The following is a 5856-nucleotide window of genomic DNA, read 5'->3' as shown; positions in this document are numbered from 1 at the left end:
GAGGATCTCGGAGTGACTACATGTTCACGTTGATTCTCTGAGCAGAGGGTCATCAGGCGCCGAGAAGAGCTCTGGTCTCCTAATAAACGTTCAAGTGTTTTCCATGATCAACACCTGGAGAAGTCCCAAAGAAACTTTGATTATCCTTCATGTTGTCAATCCAGTCGATTGATTACCTTTAACAAAAAAGTGCAACCATTACATGATTTCTCCATTTTGCTGAATCATTGTTGTGTAATAAATCCAAGGCCTTCCTGGTTCTCCTCCCAGGCGCTTTTGTCTCCTCCCCCATTTTCAAACTGTTCCCACATTCCACGAGCTAAGATCGTACACATCTGTTGATGAAGCAACGTTTATCCCAGTACGTGCTACACAGCGTTGGCACCAGACTGCCAAGGGCACCGCTCGACTCACAGTCCTGGCATATCTCCGGAATTCCTTCACGGATCTGTACCCGCCCATCGTTTTCCATTCTCGCACTCGTTGCTGCCACATTCCTCCATCACGACCGAAATCTGTCACCCTAATTAACCCAACAAACTCCACTGGTGTTAATTAAGCTGTCGGATCAGAGTGTTTGTCGCTCTTTTGTTTTCTGTTTCTTGTCCCTCGGGCTCTTTGTCTTTGCCAAGCGGCACGTGTCACGAGCCATCGCCGCGGAGCTGCTCTGGCACCGTGCCATTCCTGAAACGATGCCACGATTCTGGCACCAGACGGCACAAGGGAGAACCTGGCACACCGCCGAACATTAGCAAGTGCTAATTTGAGGTGCCAACACAAAGATGCACCGAGAAATACTTAGGCATGCGACCGCATCACGCGCCCGCGATACGGATTAGCGTGTCGCGGAGAAGAACCGCGATGCCACACAGAACGTTCGGAGAGGTCTTCACAGATGTGGAGATCTTCCCAAAATGGCAGTAATCTCTGTAAAAAACACACACACACACACACACACAAAACATTGTAGTACTGAACCACACATATTCGTCACACTGTGCAAACACCAACATCCAAAAGTTTTTTGATGAATTCCGGAAGCACCTTGAACTTTTCCCAACTTCCTTTCTTCCATCAACCTCACAAATCACTTCTCTGTTAGTGATGCCAGCTGGTTGACGACTCTTTCTCTTTCTGTCTCTCCTCCCTTTCCTCTCCCTGATGCCCGCGTGCCTACACTCGCTCGCTAGCGCCCGCGCTGAGTGGATGGCACTGTGCCAACCTCACACGACCGCCGAGCTCATTCGCCGCTCCGCATCAGGCCCTTCCCCCTGCAGCCTCTCACTTTTCCTAACGAGAGCTCGTTCTCATCTCCTGTCTTTCCTTCTCTCGTTTCTGGTTTTCCATTTGTATTTTCTCTTCTTTTTTGATGAACACACATAAACCCTAGATGTACAGACGCTCGCTCGTGAACACTCAGTCATCTTTCTTGTCGTGTCTGAACAGATGGCTTTACTGTGGATGTGATTAGTTCACCCATTAAGACGCAGATCCTCGATTCTGAACTCCTGTCAAATAGGCCTCAACAAGTTGTTTCACCCTTCTGTCCTCTTTTTTTCTTTTCTTTTTTTGCTTCATTCAGACAAACTGAGCGTGAAGCCCCCTGTAACAGAAGGTAACCATGATGCAAATGAACTTTATTAGCAAGTGAGTGGATGGCATGAATATGCAACGCTCTAAACCAACACAACATCCATCACTCGTCAGAAGCTCAGGTACTAATCTAAAGCCTGATGGCACAGATGCATGGCACTGGGAAATCTTTTGCATGTTTCAGTAAGTAGAATATAACTGCACAGGAAAAAATATAATTGGACTTTAAAGACCACTAACAGTGTACTTTAGTTTGCATTCCCAAGCATTCACGAATCCTATTAGGTTTTTTTTTGTCTATTTTCATCCTTCCCTTTAGTTTCCTCCATCGTATCTCTTACTCTCTGTCTCATTTCTAATAATTTCCTTGGATCCTTGTAGGCTGAAATACTTAAAATTATTAAAATATGTGTCATTTTGCACATTCAGAAATAAAATTACAAAATGAAAATACAATACGAATGTATTTGTTCTCAAAATAAACAAACATGAAACATAAGTGTTTAAAAAGAACAAAAAAAGCAAAGGGTCTTGGTTTTCAGACCCCATTTAAAGATGAGTAAAGACAGATATTTGAAGAAATAAAGGAATTTTGGGAGAATATTATAATAACTAAGAGAATCCAGAAACTGTTCAGACAATACAGTACAGTAGAGGTTATAAAAGCAAACAAGAGAAACAAAAAGCAAATTTAAATCGAATCACTTTGAACTGATAAAACTGACATTTTTAAGATGTACACCGATCAGGCATGACATTATGATGTTCTGACATTCTGAGCGGTGAAGTGAAGAACACTGATGATCTCTTCATCATGGCACCTGTTAGTGGGTGGATTTATTTATTAGGCAGCAGGTGAATATTTTTTCCTCAAAGTTGATGTTAGAAGCAGGAAAAATGGGTGAGCGTAAAGGATTTGAGCGAGTTTGACAAATCGTGATGTCTAGACGTCTGGGTCAGAGCGTATCCAAAACTGCAGCTCTTGTGGGATGTTCCTGGCCTGCAGTGGTCAGAATCTATCAAAAGTGCTCCAAGGAAGGAACAGTGGTGAACCGGCGACAGGGTTGTGGGCGGCCGAGTATCATTGATGCACGTGGGAAGTGAAGGCGGGTCCGTGTGGTCTGATCCAACAGACGAGCTCCTGTAGCTCAAACTGCTGAAGAAGTTCATGCTGTTGATGCTCGATGGGTCAGAACTGTTTTGACAGGAAATGGGGACCAACACAATATTAGGCATGTGGTCATAATGTTATTCCTGATCGGGTATTTATATATATATATATATATATATATATATATATATATATATATATATATATATATATATATATATGATCTAATTCATGCAACTGAGCATGTATGGGGTTGGGGGCCGTGCTCAGAAGCCAAAGAGTGGCAGCTTGGTGTGGCTGGGATTTGAACTCGCAACCTTCAGATTTAAAGTACAATGCCTTAATTGTATCATGCTTGCAAGGTGGCATTCCTTCAGTATGTCTCGTGTGAAGAAGCAGGAAGCAGATGCAAGTGCAGTTATTTTAGAATCACAAAGACGATGTTGAGACAACAAATGAAAGACTGTTGGTTTAATCACAAGTGTGAATTACTAGTGAATGAAAAATAGGTGCAAAAACCCCCTGGGGAAAAAAATGTGACTAGGTGCAGGGCATTCTGGGAGATGTAGTTGTTTTTTTTTTGCTATAGACATCATTCTAAATCTAGGTCTCTATGAGTGGTCTCTAGGTCCTGAGTATGAGTATGAGGTATTATTAATATTGATTAATATATTAATATGAATAATTATTACAATAGGTCTATATCCTGACGTCACAGTCTGCGCTGTAATTCGCTCTATGAGAGGCAGAATCAGATATTCACAATCTGGTCAATAAGAGGAAATTGTTCAGGTTGTGCCTGTGGACTGAAACACGCAGATTACGTCATCCTTACTGTTAATGTCTCTTGAGGGAGGCGAGGCTCACACAGACAGACACAGACACAGACACACACACACACACACACACACACACACACACACACACAGGATGACTTACAGTAATGGGTACTAGCGGGACCCAGCGGTATATAAATCCCATTTCCCATCAGCCCCTGGCCTGACCCTTGACCCAAAAAGTCATATGGTTTTCAAGAAGGTGTGTGTGTGACCTGGTCGATAGTTACAAGATCTCTGCTCCTCTACATCATATTATTCTCACATCTCTCTCTCCATTAGTGGGGGAAAGAGGGAGAGTAAATCTCTCTCATACTCCTCTTCTGTCTTTCTCTTTCCTTATCTGTTTTCATCTGTCTCATGGAGAGAGAGAGAGAGAGAGAGAGAGAGAGAGAGAGAGAGAGAGAGAGAGAGAAGAGAGCAAGCATGGGAAATATTAGGAATAGCATGGAATTACAATTGCCATGCGTGTCACGGGGCCTTCAGGTAGCGTTGCCATGGAGATCAACACGAGTAGGTGTACTAATATGCAGAGGTATCATATTTGAGGTGGATGCTGGCTCTCGCAGGACACCGTGTGTGTGTGTGTGTGTGTGTGTGTGTGTGTGTGCATGTATAAATAGTCTTCAGTGCATGAAAATCCTTGCTTGTGGGTTTTTTTTCTGACTGATTCACTGGCTTGCAAAACAAGAAGCAGGAGCGAGATCTTGGGACTTTTTAATGCTTTATGCACAAATTCTAAGCCTGAAAATCCCTAGACCTGACGATCATCCTTTATTCAAACTTAAAAGATTTCCTGTCAGGTATTACTACATAATTGACCGTCCTTGTTGCAATAATATGAATTTTTTAGTGCGGGGAACGTCAGTCAGATTGAAATTGGTTAACCCTTTAAAGTATGGGTTCTTCGTTCATCTGAAATAGTATTTACGATGAAAGATTCAGTAAGTACAGTAGTAAAGGTGTTTAGTTATTAATGTGAGGAATGTAAATCTCTACACACTACAGGATCCTGGAGAAGGATTTAAAATATTCGTGAAAGGTTTAAGGATTGAATATATTTTTCCCAACACGTTCTGGGCAGCGTGTTTATTTTACGACAAAGTAAAAATTATATTAAATAAATAGAACTGTGGTAAGTATCTCTCAAGGGCATAATGTTATAGGAAAATAATCAATGGTGTAGTGGTGGGATGCAGTGAAGTTACCACATCAATGCTGATTATTGTCCTATAACTCCACATCCAGAAGTGTTTTATTCCTTTCATAACAATTTGCCATTATTACACTTTATTATGCAATAAATAATGACATTGTGTGCTTTTAATTTATTTTTATTTACAGGTTATGCTTGTGGAATATCTGTGCAACAAAACACACTCGGTGCACATTCTGCAAGTTGATATACACTGCATCGACAAAAGTATTGGGACACCTGTTTTTTCCAGCCATGTGTGGTTCTTTCCCAAAACTTTTACCACAGAGTTGGAGGCACAAAATTGTATTGGACGTCTTTGGATGTGTCAGCATGAAACTTGCACTCGGAGACCCAAAACCTGCTCCAGCATGGTAATGCCCCGTGCACAAAGCCTGCTCCATGAAGAAATGCTTTACATGGTTGGCGTGGAAGATCTTGAGTACCCTGATATAGAGCTTTAAACCCTATTGAACACCTTTGAGATGAATGTGAACCCTGACTACACCCCAGATCTCCTCACCTCACCTTCATCAGTACTTGAATTTACTAACACTCTTGCGGTTGAATGAATCTCACACAAATCTCCACAAGCACACTCCAAAATCTAGTTTAACATCTTCCTTGAAGAGTGGAACTTACTGAAAGTGGAATAGTGTACACACACATATATATATAAATATATAAATTAACGCTTTTTGTTAAAAATATAAATAAATAAATATAAAAGAGGCGAATTTAAAACCTTAAACGCAACACGATGTCACGTGTATATATAAACTCCACTAAAAAAATATTTTTAATCACCAAACATTTGTCTCAAATCGAGGCACCAAAATCCACCATGATGCACACATCCAGCAATTAAAACACTCCGTGTGGAAACATAACAAAAGTTCTGTTTGGTGTCCTGTTGATTTACGTAATTTAAAACCTCATAATTAATTTACAGGAATATTTTGTCTTCATGCTCTATGTTGAGTTTGGTTTCACTAATAATAATCATACATTTGCATAAAGCATCCGTATTTGTTCATGCGCATGTTGATTAGAGTATTAAAAACTTAAAAAGTATTAATTTAAGGTACATTTAAAATGTGTAACTAAGTTGTGATTAATCA

The sequence above is a fragment of the Silurus meridionalis genome, chromosome 13 (assembly GCF_014805685.1).
Source record: "Silurus meridionalis isolate SWU-2019-XX chromosome 13, ASM1480568v1, whole genome shotgun sequence".
Taxonomy (NCBI): domain Eukaryota; kingdom Metazoa; phylum Chordata; class Actinopteri; order Siluriformes; family Siluridae; genus Silurus; species Silurus meridionalis.
Note: the sequence above shows the minus strand (reverse complement) of the source record.